Source organism: Mustela erminea, chromosome 4, assembly GCF_009829155.1.
Source record: "Mustela erminea isolate mMusErm1 chromosome 4, mMusErm1.Pri, whole genome shotgun sequence".
Lineage (NCBI taxonomy): Eukaryota > Metazoa > Chordata > Mammalia > Carnivora > Mustelidae > Mustela > Mustela erminea.
Window position 1 is genome coordinate 142,009,016 of NC_045617.1, and position 12,388 is coordinate 142,021,403.

Sequence of the window (12,388 nt, forward strand, 5' to 3'; positions counted from 1 at the left end):
CCCCAAAAGCCAAATGAAAAAGAGGAAATAAATCATGTATGTATTTTTGGTGTGTTTGCGCATGCATGTACTCTTTCAAACACTGTGTTGACTCTTTTAGAAACATAACTCCTTTAATGTTCTCCATGACACTGTGAGGCAGTTACTGTCCTAACTTTCATTTTACAGTTTTTTACAGAAACTCAAGACTGGGGGGTTATTTCGGTGACTTAAACAAAATCAGTGGTAGAGCTGAGTTTTTAAACCAAACAGGCTGATTCTAGGACCCAAGGCTTCAGCTACTCTAACATACTCCCTCTCTCTCTTTTTAAAAGGTTTATTTATTTATTTTGGAGAGAGAAAGAAAGAGCATGAGCAGGAGGGGCAGAAGTATAGGGGGAGAGAATCCCAAGCAGACTCCCTGCTGAGCACAGAGCCCACCATGGGGCTGGGTCTTATGACCCTGAGATCATGACCTGAGGTGAAATCAAGAATTGGGACACTTAACCAACTGAACCATCCAAGGCACCCTTATAATCTCTTTGTATTAGGAAAATAACACTGTCATTGGCTCTTTGGCTAGAAGATTTACAGTTTTCATATTGTATGGCAAGGATGAGAATGAAATAAAAATCAAAGAGAAAACAAAATTTTTAAAAATGAATTTTACCGCGGCCCACTGATGTTTCTTACAAACATGGCTGCTGGAATTGATCTTCTAGAAATAAATAATAATCTCTCTCTCTTTTTCATTTTGAATCCTTACGAACTCTGAATGTTCTAGTGTTTCTGTGCTTTAATTAGCAGCTGTTTCCAAGTGTGATAGGTGATTCATGCTAGTCTTAATATTGTATATAATTGGATCTCTAAGGCAAATTTATCTGTCAGAGTAAAATTGATCTACAAGTAGTTCCCTCTAGCTAATACTTAAATTAGTTTCACCTGGACTCTGCCCTCTGATTCCTTCGGAATTATACTCCAGAAAGGAAAACTAACAGCTGGTGTAGGAAGCAGTGATTTTATCCAAAAGATTCTACAGTGAGTCCAAGCTGAGTAGGAATGGAACAAAAAAACTAAACATGTTTACAGGCCAACATTGGGAAACTCAAGCCTACAACCCTTCATATTGAAAAATATGTAGAACCCATTATTCGAAATGGGTATTTCAGTACTACTGGTCAAGACTCTTAAATTGGTGAGCAATAGAAAGCTGTGAAGAGTTGGGGGTTCGGGATTCCATTGTAGATTTCTTACTGCATAAACGCAGACTCTGTATAGATGTCTGCTTTCCCTCTTAATTTTAAACAGCTCCAATGGAGTGTTCAAATCTACTTCTAAATCTCACTGGGCTGCATATGCAGTGGTTTCTCATTAAATAGATAATGAGGCACCTTACACAGAGGTGGAGTCAATAGGGCATTTTGGTATGAGTTGAGGGAATCTTCTTGTTCCCAAGTTTTTCTCCCAGGAGCCCCCTACTTCCGTAGGGCAGTGCATCATGTGCTAGAGATAATTGGTCACCTGTGCTTCATGGCTTGTCCCCTCTTGTCACCTTCAGGACCTTACCACAGTCAGCATCTCTCTGTATTATAACACTTATCACATGTCCTTATCACTTATATCTTGTCCATTAAGCCACAAATTCTCTTAAATTCTTTTTTTTTTTTAAATGTCTAATCTCAGGAACAAATGGTCAGCCAAAGAGTTGAGAATTCTACCATCGTGTTTTAATAGAATGACTCCTAGGCACGAAATTGGAAGACCCAGTTCTAATGTCAATAACACCCTGAGTTTTGCCTTGGGTCTCCCTGGTCATCAGTTTCTTCCTCTAATGTGAGAAATTGGCCTTGCTGGTTTTGTTCAAAGTATGTTATGAAGTGTGCTCTGCAAATAGAATGGTTTTGCCCTCAAACAAATCTAAAGAAATACTCAAATATCCCTCTTAGAGAGCAATGTTTTATGGAAAGTCTCCAGAAATCCTGATTATTTGTATTAAAAATAATACAAATATGAATTAGATTTTTATATGTTGTTTCTCTCTTTAAGAAAACGTGTTAGGGAGTGTCCGCATAGCTCAGTTGATGAAGGATCCAATTCTTGGTTTAGGCATTTTAGATTTCAGAGCACCAGAAGTTGACCTAAGAATTAGAAGTTATGAGGAACTTTCTCCCTGGGGTGCTTCGGTGGTGGAGTTGGTTAAGCATCTGACTCTTGATTTCAGCTCAGGTCATGATCTCAGGGTGGTGAGATTAAGCCCCACATCGGGCTTTGTACTCAGTGAGGAGTCTTCTTGTCATTCTCTCTCCCTCTGCCCCTCCTGCTCCTGCTATCTCTAAAATAGATAAATAAAACTTTTTTAAAAAGAGAGAGAAAATGTGTTAGTATCTTGTAATACTGGGATTCCAAGGGAGAAAGTTAGGGGCAATCAATCTGCAAAATCCGCCCCCCTCCCCCCGCAATACAAAACCTTACAGGATTATTATTACTGTATAGTATCCACCAATATAGCACTATTAGAATCAAAATACACTGGCAGAGGTAACTGTTAACCTAATGCCAGTTATTAGCCTTAAGATTACTTTCCTCTAAAGAAACTGTTATCCAGTATATAGTACATTAGAGCTTATAGATACCGAGATGAAATTAGTAAAACTTTAGCTAAAGAAGGTTATGGTATAGGAGACCAAAGTATAAACCGTAAGAACAATCAAGTATTCTGATGAAATTATATATGGAACACAATGGAGACAAAGGGATATATGGCTAAGTCTGGGAGGAAGCTGGGGCCTAAGCTGTGATGGGCATCATTATAAGATTATAAGAAGGTACCCCTTGTAATGATTTTTGAGGAGCACCGGGGCTTATCAAGGAACAGTGGAGAGAACAGAATTAACAAAGGCTCAGAAGCCTGATAGCCTGGCTTGTTCAGAGGTCACCGGCAACACTTGCCAGAGCAGTTTTAATGGAGTTGAGAGAACGGAGGCCTGATTCACTTGAAATGACACATGAGTGAGGAGCTCAGAAAATAGAGAAGTATTTCAAGAAGACTGTCCATGCAGAGAGTGTGAGGGATAGATGGACAAGTACAGGGGGAGGATTTCCTGCACGTGAGTCTACCAGAACGCAATCCTCCCCAGCCGCGAAATGGAGCAAAAAGCAATAGGGGGGCATCCGAAAAATGCTGGAGGAGAAAAGTTCAGGGTGTTGCTGAAAAGAGATACGTGGGGTGAGGAACTCATATCCCTTAAGTCAGGCAGCTGCAGAGAGGGCTGAGAAAGTGCTGAAGACACAGACACATTTCTCTCCACAACTTGACTGTGATAAAAAACAAAACCCGTGTAAGAAATTCTGATTTCTTGCTTTAAATATCCAGAAGGCTGGCTTTTATATGATTTAGTGTAAAAGGAGGACATTTCATTGAGCTACTTCATAAAAATAGGAAATTACCTTTCCTATTTGTATATGCTTATATATACCTTGAGGGTATCTGGAATGTTTCTGAGCAGGCTGTATAATTTGTTGCTCTGAGCTATATAAATCCAAAGATGAACCAAAATACAACCAGGCACGGAGGTCTGGCTTGAGTTTAAGAACTATTTTCTAGGGAAGGAAAATGTAATTCATAATATGCATTTCCGAGGAGGTAGCATTCCCAGCATAGAGACCTATATTATTGTAAATATCAAGCAATCCCCGTCCTCTGCCTTCTCTTTACAATTTATCCTCCTCAAGTTGATAATAATAATAATATGTTCACTTCTACAGCATCTCAAATCCAAGGATTTCCAAGTGCTTTGTAAATGTGAATCAAATCTTAAGACACCCCTGTGAGGCAGGTGAAAATTGTTACTAATATTTTATAAAGAAAGTAATAGATGAGGGATTTACCAAGTTCACAGTCATATGTTTGTTGGTGCCTGAGAGTCTGGGATGAAAATGTGTGTGTCACACACACACACACACACACACACACACACACACACACAGAGTGGGGTCTGACTTCTATGAAGCCACTGGATGGAAAGAAGCACATGCGTAGAGATCATTACAATAAAATAGAAGATACATGCAGGATGAAGCCCTGATTCAAGGGAGAAGAATATCACCCCTGCTCTGGGGAATCAGGAAAACATTTAAGGAGACTCTGAGAAACAAACTGAGGGTTTTGGAGGGGTGGGGGTTAAGGGGGTGGGGTGAGCCTGGTGGTGGGTATTATGGAGGGCATGTATTGCATGGGACACTGGGTGTGGTGCATAAACAATGAATTTTGGAACACTAAAAAAAAAATAAAATTTCAAAAAAAAATTTTAGGGGACAAGATGTTTGGTCACAATCAGGAAGGATGATGAGGATCATTTGCAAGACATAGAAGGTGACGGAGATGAAAGTGCATTGTGTCTAAAGAAAGGCTTGAAGATAGGAAATTTCAGGGTGTCCTGTGTAGCTAGGACAGGAGTCACCAGCTCAGATACTCCCCAGGCCAGCATGTAGTGGAAATGAAATAAATGGTCTGCATGGAGATCTGGTGGCCTGTCAGCTGTGTGATCCATAAAGGGCAGGGTTGTTGCCATTACCATGTGGGATGCCATATATCCTGCTTCAAGATAAGCCAGAGGTCAGGATTTGAAATGAGCTCTCTGTTTTTGAATGTAACAGGCTATTTTATTTTGTAAAATTTGCTGTGCAGGCCAAAAATAGCCCCACCACATCTCTGGGGTAAATTCAGCCAGTTGACGACGATGTTGCCACATCTTCAAATGTCCAAAGAAATGTCATCCCAGTTTCTACTTTCTTCTTTTGGTTACAAGCACAGAAATTAAAATCTGATTAAGCTAATCTTGGGAGCTGTGTCCGGAAATTTGGAGAATCTATGGGCAGCCTAAAGAATAAGGCATGGAGAATTAGCAAAACCCAGGGGCGATCAGACAGCTGGAACAGGGATATTGTCCCAACACAGAGTCACCTCCACTGGCCTCCTGATGGTGTTACTGCTGTCTGTGAACTGCTAATGTTGGGATTTTGACCTTCCTCTGTCATTTCCTCAATAGTTTTAGTCTCAGGATGGAGTTGATAGAGTCATGATAAAATGCCCAGGTGTAAGCTACTGAACTAGGGAACAAGGAGGATGACATGGCCCATCCAATTCCAGACTAGAAGATAGAGTCTTGCCTCTCACCAAGACTCACACAATGAGGACAGATTTTTAGTGCTAGATAGCTCAAAAATGACAAATGTTTACTCAACATATACTAAGATGATGGTATAGTCATCACTGTCGTCTTGGCCCAGAAATATTACTTCCTACATGTTCCTGGGTAAGTTGCTAGACCTCTCATGTCTTACCTTCTATAAAATGAAGGGGCTTGGGCCAGAGGAGCTCTAATGTTCCCTTATAGCTATGCAATTCAATAGTTTTCATTGCCATTATAATACACATGCAAAAAGTCCAGAAAATGGATATGACTTTCTGTGGAGTTGCCATAGTTCAATCATCTAGAAAGTTACATAGCTGAAAGACTAGCACATTGGTGGCCTGAAAGCTTCTGAAAGCCTTTATACTACAGAGAAGTTCAAGACAAACTATTCATCGTAATTCAGCTTTCTTCATTTTTATTTTTTCTTTAGTTCCACTGTAACCAGCAAATACACCATGAAGTGTGAAGGAATAGGTGAGAATGCATCTTTAAGGCAGAAGTTGTCATACTTTATAAAAAATAAGACCCAATTCTATACTATTTATAAAAATGCACATTACATATAAACATACAGATAAGTCTGAAATAGCATAATAGGAAAATTTGTCATGCAATCTCTATATATTAGAATATGCTGGAGGCTGGGGTGTCTGTTAAAAACCCAGGTAGGGGCACCTGGGTGGCTTAGTTAGTTAAGAGTCCAGTTTTTTATTTCTGCTCAGGTCTTGATCTCAGGGTTGTGGAATCAAGCCCCCATTGGGCTCTGTGCTCAGCGGGGAATCAGCTTCTCTCTTCCTCTCTATCTCTCTCCCTCTGCCCCTTTCCCCTCCTGCACTCTATCTTTAAAATAAATAAATCTTTTCACTACATCTGTATCTTTGGGGTAAATACCCAGTAGTGCAATTGCAGGGACCATGAGAGACTATGAACTCTGAAAAACAATCTGAGGGTTTTGAAGGGGTGGGGTGGGAGGTTGGGGGAACCAGGTGGTGGGTATTAGAGAGGGCACGGATTGCATGGAGCACTGGGTGTGGTGCAAAAACAATGAATACTGTTACACTGAAAAAAATAAATAAATTTAAATAAATAAATCTTAAAAAACAAAAACAAAAACAGGTAAAGTAGACTTTTGCAAAGGAGTATAACCTAGAATAAAGAGGGGAACCTTTTAATGACAAAGGAGTTACCTCATCAAGAAGACATAAAATTCCCAAGGTTTGTGCACTTTATAATTCAAGTTAAAAGAATATGAAACAAACTTATAGAATGTAAAGGAGAAATAAAGTCACAGAGTTAAAAATATCAATACTCCTTCCTCAGTATTTGTATATGACAGGTAAACAGATCTAAAAGTATATGCAAGACTCAAACAACACTGCCAACTAAACTGACCTGTTGATAGATAAAGAACAGTAATAGTCCCTCCAATACCAGCAGACACAAATTCTTTTCAAGTATATATTAAACATTCACCAAGACAGACCATATAGTCACTTGATAAATTTAAAATGATTGAAATCATTAAAGTATGTTCTTTTATCACAATAACTTATAAATCAATAATAGAAAGATACCTGAAAAAATTCCAAATATCTTACATTAAATAATACTCTTTAAATAATCCATAGGTCAAAGAAGAAATCACAAGAGAAATGGAATCCAATTTTGGTTCTGGGGAAGGGTCATTCAAATTGATAAAGGTCTAGGTAGACTTCTCAAGGAAATAGGAAGACACACTTTACCCAAATTAGGAGTTTGAAAGGAGGAAAATACCACATTTCCTACAGACATTAACATGATAAAGGAATATTTTTAAAAGATTATTTATTTATTTATTTGAGAGAGAGAGAGAGAACACGAATGGTGGACAGGAGGACAGAGGTAGAGGGAGAAGCAGACTCCATGCTGAGCAGGGAGCCCAACTCAGGGTTTGGTCCCAGAACCCCAAGATCATGACCTGGTGAAGGCAGACATTGAGCCATCCAGGCCCCCCACTAAGAATATATTTCAAATATAGTTATGACAAGTTTTCTTTATGGCAACAATAAAAACAATTTTTTTATTATTTTATTTTTATTTTTTTAATTTATGATAACTTTGAGTAGACAAATTTCTTGAAACTCAAAAATTGCCAAAATTGACACATGAAGAAACAGAAAAAAATCTTAACATTCCTGTGTCTATTAAGGTAGTTGAAGTCATATTTCCAAACCTTCCCGCAAAGAAAGCTCCAGAATCATTTGGCTTCACTTATAAATTTTATTAATCATTTACATAAGAGATAACAATCTTAAGCAAATTCTTTGGAATAATAGAGAAAGAGGGAATAATTGCAAACTCATAAACCTGGGATTACCCTGAGACTAAAGTCAGAAAAAGAGATTTCAAGGAAAAACTGTGGGCTAATAATCTTTATTCACTATAGAAGTAAAACTCTTCTATAATAGAAGAGTTCTAAAATATTAGCCAGTTGAATCCATCACTATATAAAACTATATATCTATAAATCTATATATCTATGTATCTATAAACTATATAGCACTATATAAAACACGATGACTAGGTGAAGTTTACCTCAGAAATGCAGGTTTGATTTAACATTTTAAAGTCAGGCACAGCATTAACCATATTAACAGAATAGTGGATAAAGCCCACACATATCTCAATATAGGCAGAAGTATTCAACATTATTTGACAGAAATGAATACTGATTGACAATAAACACTTAACCAACTAGGAACGGAGAGGAACTCTCTCAACCTGATAAAGGACATGTAGGAAAAACTGTAGCTGATCACATACTGAATGGTAAAAAACTGAGTATGTTTCCCTTAATATCAGAAACATGGTAAGGGTATCTGTTCTCACCAGTTTTATTAACTTCTATGAACGGTCCTAACTAGAAAATCAGTATGACTGAGATAATAAATAAAAAGCATATAGAGTGTTAAGAGAAGGATTAAAATTCTCCTTATTCACAGATGATGCGACTCATGTACTTAGAAAATCCTAAGATATCTATAAGAACTGCTAGATTAAGTGAATTTAGCAAGGTTGCAGGACACATGGTCAATATGCAAAAATCCGTTGTGGCAGTTCCATTTCTGGTCTGGCTGAGTGAGCTATGGCCAGACTCATTCTTCCACAGAGGACAGTTCTATACATGGGACGATGTACACAAAAATCGTCTACCTAAAGGTGCTGGGAAGTAAACAAGAGTGGGCAAACTGGAAAAAAGTCAACACTCAGAAGAAGGAAACACAGAGCGAGCTTCCATTTTCATGGCTTTTAGCCTGATGATAGGTTGCCATCACCAGCACACAAACAAGCTAAACTGCCAAGGAAAACCAGCAGTCTTTCTGATCTGAAGAACAAGGGGACTTTGTTCGGGGCCAACACAGCCACTCTGAAGTGAAGGGGGATGTCCTGAAAAGGAGACGGAGTCGCAAAAGGGAAGACCAATATCTGTGTGTGAAGTTTGTCCAGATTTCTGACTAATCCTTGAAACATGCATGCGTAGGACAGGCTCAAAGGAGCTATGGATAAAAGAATTGAACGGAATGTAAAGCTTTTGCTAAACAGCTAAGTTAGTTATCTGCTAAAACAAAACAAAATGAAACAAAAACTATGAAAAAGGTCATAAAGTAGTAGAACTGAAAAATATATCTAACATTTAAAAAAAAATTGATGAACTTAATAGCAGAGTTGCAGGTGCCAGGAGTCCATGTAAATGAAGATACATAAATAGAAACTTTCTCTGGGAAGAACAAGAAAAAAAATTGAAAGTAAACATGAGCACAGCCTCAGCAACTTGCAGGAGAACCTAAAAACACCAAGCTTACAGTTCTAGGTTCATACAGTGAAGTGCTATTCACCCCTAAAGGGAACACCTTGCTATCACACAGAACAACAGGATGATCTCAGAATGACTCTGCTGAGTAAAAGAAGTCTTACAAAAATGAGTCAAACCATTTCATTGCATTTGTTTGAAACTGTAGAGCATCCTAAAGTACTTGACCATGTGAAAGAAAAGGAACAGAAAGGAATGGAAAGGAAAGGAATAAGAAAAGAAGAGAAAAGAAAAGAGAGGAGAGAAAAGAAAAGAAAAGGAGAAAAGTGGTTGTTTCCTAAGGGCAGGTGAGGGACGTACTGCAGTAGGGCCTAAGGGATTGTTGTGGTTCAGTGAAAATGTTCTATATCTTGACGGGTGTTTTAGCAACACAGGTACGTGCATGTGTCAGAACTCAGTGCAGGTGGGCGCCTGGGTGGCTCAGTTGGTTAAGCTACTGCCTTCGGCTCAGATCATGATCCTGGAGTCCTGGGATTGAGTCCCACATCAGGCTGAGCAGGGAGTTTGCTTCTTGTGATGACCTCTCTCCACTCATGCACACTCTTTCTGTCTCTCTCTCAAATAAATAAATATGTATATATTTAAAAAAAGAGAGAGAGAGAGAGAACTCAGTCCAGGGACACTTAAGATTTGTATATTTCTTTGAAAATATATATTATACCGAAATAAAAACCATGGACTATATTGAAATTAGTTAACATATGTGCATGTTAAAGTTTTAAAGACAAATGAAACCTGCCATATTTTTGAGATGCATTCAGAAGTAAATGGATTGAATGGGTAGAGGAATGAATATGGAGACTTATGTGATAAATCAAATATATAAAGTATTTAGTGGCAAAATTTGTAATGATAGACAGGTGTCACTGTCAAGTGCTCAAATGTTTCCTTAAAGAGTCATAAAAATCAATTGTATTTTACATAATAGCAAGAAATAATAAAATTTGAAAATATGGTACCATTATAATAGCACTAAGAATAAAATTTTTAGGAATAAATTTAGAATACTGATGTGTAAGACCACATACTGAAAAGTACAAAAAAATTGTTGAGTGATGGTTAGACCTCAACAAATGGAGTCATGTATGTGAGTCACCAGGGAAATGCAAATTTTTTTAGATAATTTTAAAAAATTTAATTTATTTTTTTCAGTGTTCCAAAATTCAGTTTAAGCACCACACCCAGTGCTCCATGCATTACATGCCCTCCATAATACCCACCACCAGCCTCACCCAACCCCCTACCACCCCCCTTCAAAACCCTCAGTTTTTTTTTTCTTAGAGTCCACAGTCTCTCATGAGTTGTCTCCCCCTCTGATTTCCCCCATCTCATTTCTCTTCTCCATCTCCCCAGGTCCTCTGTGTTATTTCTTATGCTCCACAAGTAAGTGAAACCTTATGATAATTGACTCTCTCTGCCCGACTTCTTTCACTCAGCATAATCTCTTCGAGTCCTGTCCATGTTGAAACAGAAGCTGGGTATTCATCCTTTCTGATGGAAGCATAATACTCCATTGTATATATGGACCACATCTTCTTTATCCACTCATTTGTTGAAGGACATCTTGGTTTTTTCCACAGTTTGGTGACTGTGGCATTGCTGCTAAGAACATTGAGGTACAGATGGCCCTTATTTTCACTACATCTGTATTTTGGGGGTAAATACCCAGTAATGCAATTGCAGGGTCATAGGGAAGCTCTATTTTTAATTTATTAAGGAATCTCCAAAACTTTGTTTTCCAAAGTGGCTGCACCAATTTGCATTCCAACCATAAGAGGGTTCCCCTTTCGAATTGAAACCACGATGTGTTATCCTGCACATCCACTAGAAAGGCTAAAAATTAGAAAGACACATAATTTCAAGTACTGGGGAAGATGAGCATCATATCTTGTTTGTGGGAATGAAAAACATTATAATTGCTTTTGAAAGATTTGGCAATTTCTTTTAAACTTAGGGATACACATACCATATCACCTGGTAATTCTACTCCTAAGTATTAACTCAAAAGAAATGAACACATGTGTCTACACTAAGACTTCTACATGAATGTTCAGAGTGGTTTTATTCATAATAACCGAAAGGTAGATATAACTCAATATCCATTGATAGGTAAATGGATAAACAAATTTTATTTTGTTTATAATAACAAAGATACATACTATTTTATAGTAAAATTTGTGTGTGTGATAAAAATATAGACAACTGTATTAATAAACAATAATACAGTTAATTTAATAAAAATTAATAAAAATACAGCCAGGAACATAGATAATTCTAAAAACACAGCAAAAACAATAACAACCATAAATGCAGAGTGAAAGAATTTAGACACAAATTCCATTTGTAGAAAATTCTAGAATAAACAGAGTAAATTTACTATGATGGATTTGCTTATGTAAGGTCAGGGTATGTATGGAAGGGGCAAAATTATTATACATAATTATGTATTATGTAAGGAAGGGGCAAAAGGTGAGTTTTGGAGGTGATGGAAAAGTCCTATATTTTGATCAGTTTGGTTACTTAGGCATATATATTTGTTGAAACAGATGTATACACTTAAAATGGGAGCATTTTATTATATATGCATTTTGTTTCAATAAATTTGAGTTAACAACATGCAGTTTATCATGGAGTCAGTGGGTGGCCTGTGGCTTGAGAGAGATTGACAGGGAAATTCACAACTGACATGACTATTGATGGTTTGCCTTAATGGGATTGAACTAGTTGATGTTTTTTCTCTCTTCTCTTACTCAATTTCACTATGAATTCTTTTAGAAAGAATTGAGTAGTATTATGAGACTAAAGATAAAACTTCTTATGAGGATTGATTCCGATGATGTCTGTAATCTTGGAAAATTCTTGAAATGCTTATAAATGCTTTGAAAGTTATCCCATTTTTGGAATATGCTATTAATAGAAAGACACATTCAGTGCAAGCTCTGTCAGAAAACTGTGGGTGAGCCTACATTTTCCTACTAGGGTCCCACCATTTATTGCTAGTCACATATCTTCAAGTTGGGATAGAACCATGCTTCTTGATTTGGGAACAAGATCTATTCTTAAAAACATGAAATTTAAAGACTGCCCTTGGGAGTAGTTTTCTGTGTTCCCAAAAGAATATGTTCTTGTTCTTTTAAATATTTTAAACGTTCATAGTTAGCAGCAGAAGCAACACATTGCACTAATCTCTTTTTCCATAGAAAATGTGTTTCTTTAAAGACAAAAAGATTGAGTCTGATTTTAGTTCATTAGGCCTCCAAGGTGAATGATGCAGAAAAGTTTCTGAAGGACAACAAATAGGTGGGGTGTCATTTGGCCTGACTTTTGATCCGCTCTCTCTTATTTACCTTTCGCCCCTCCCAAA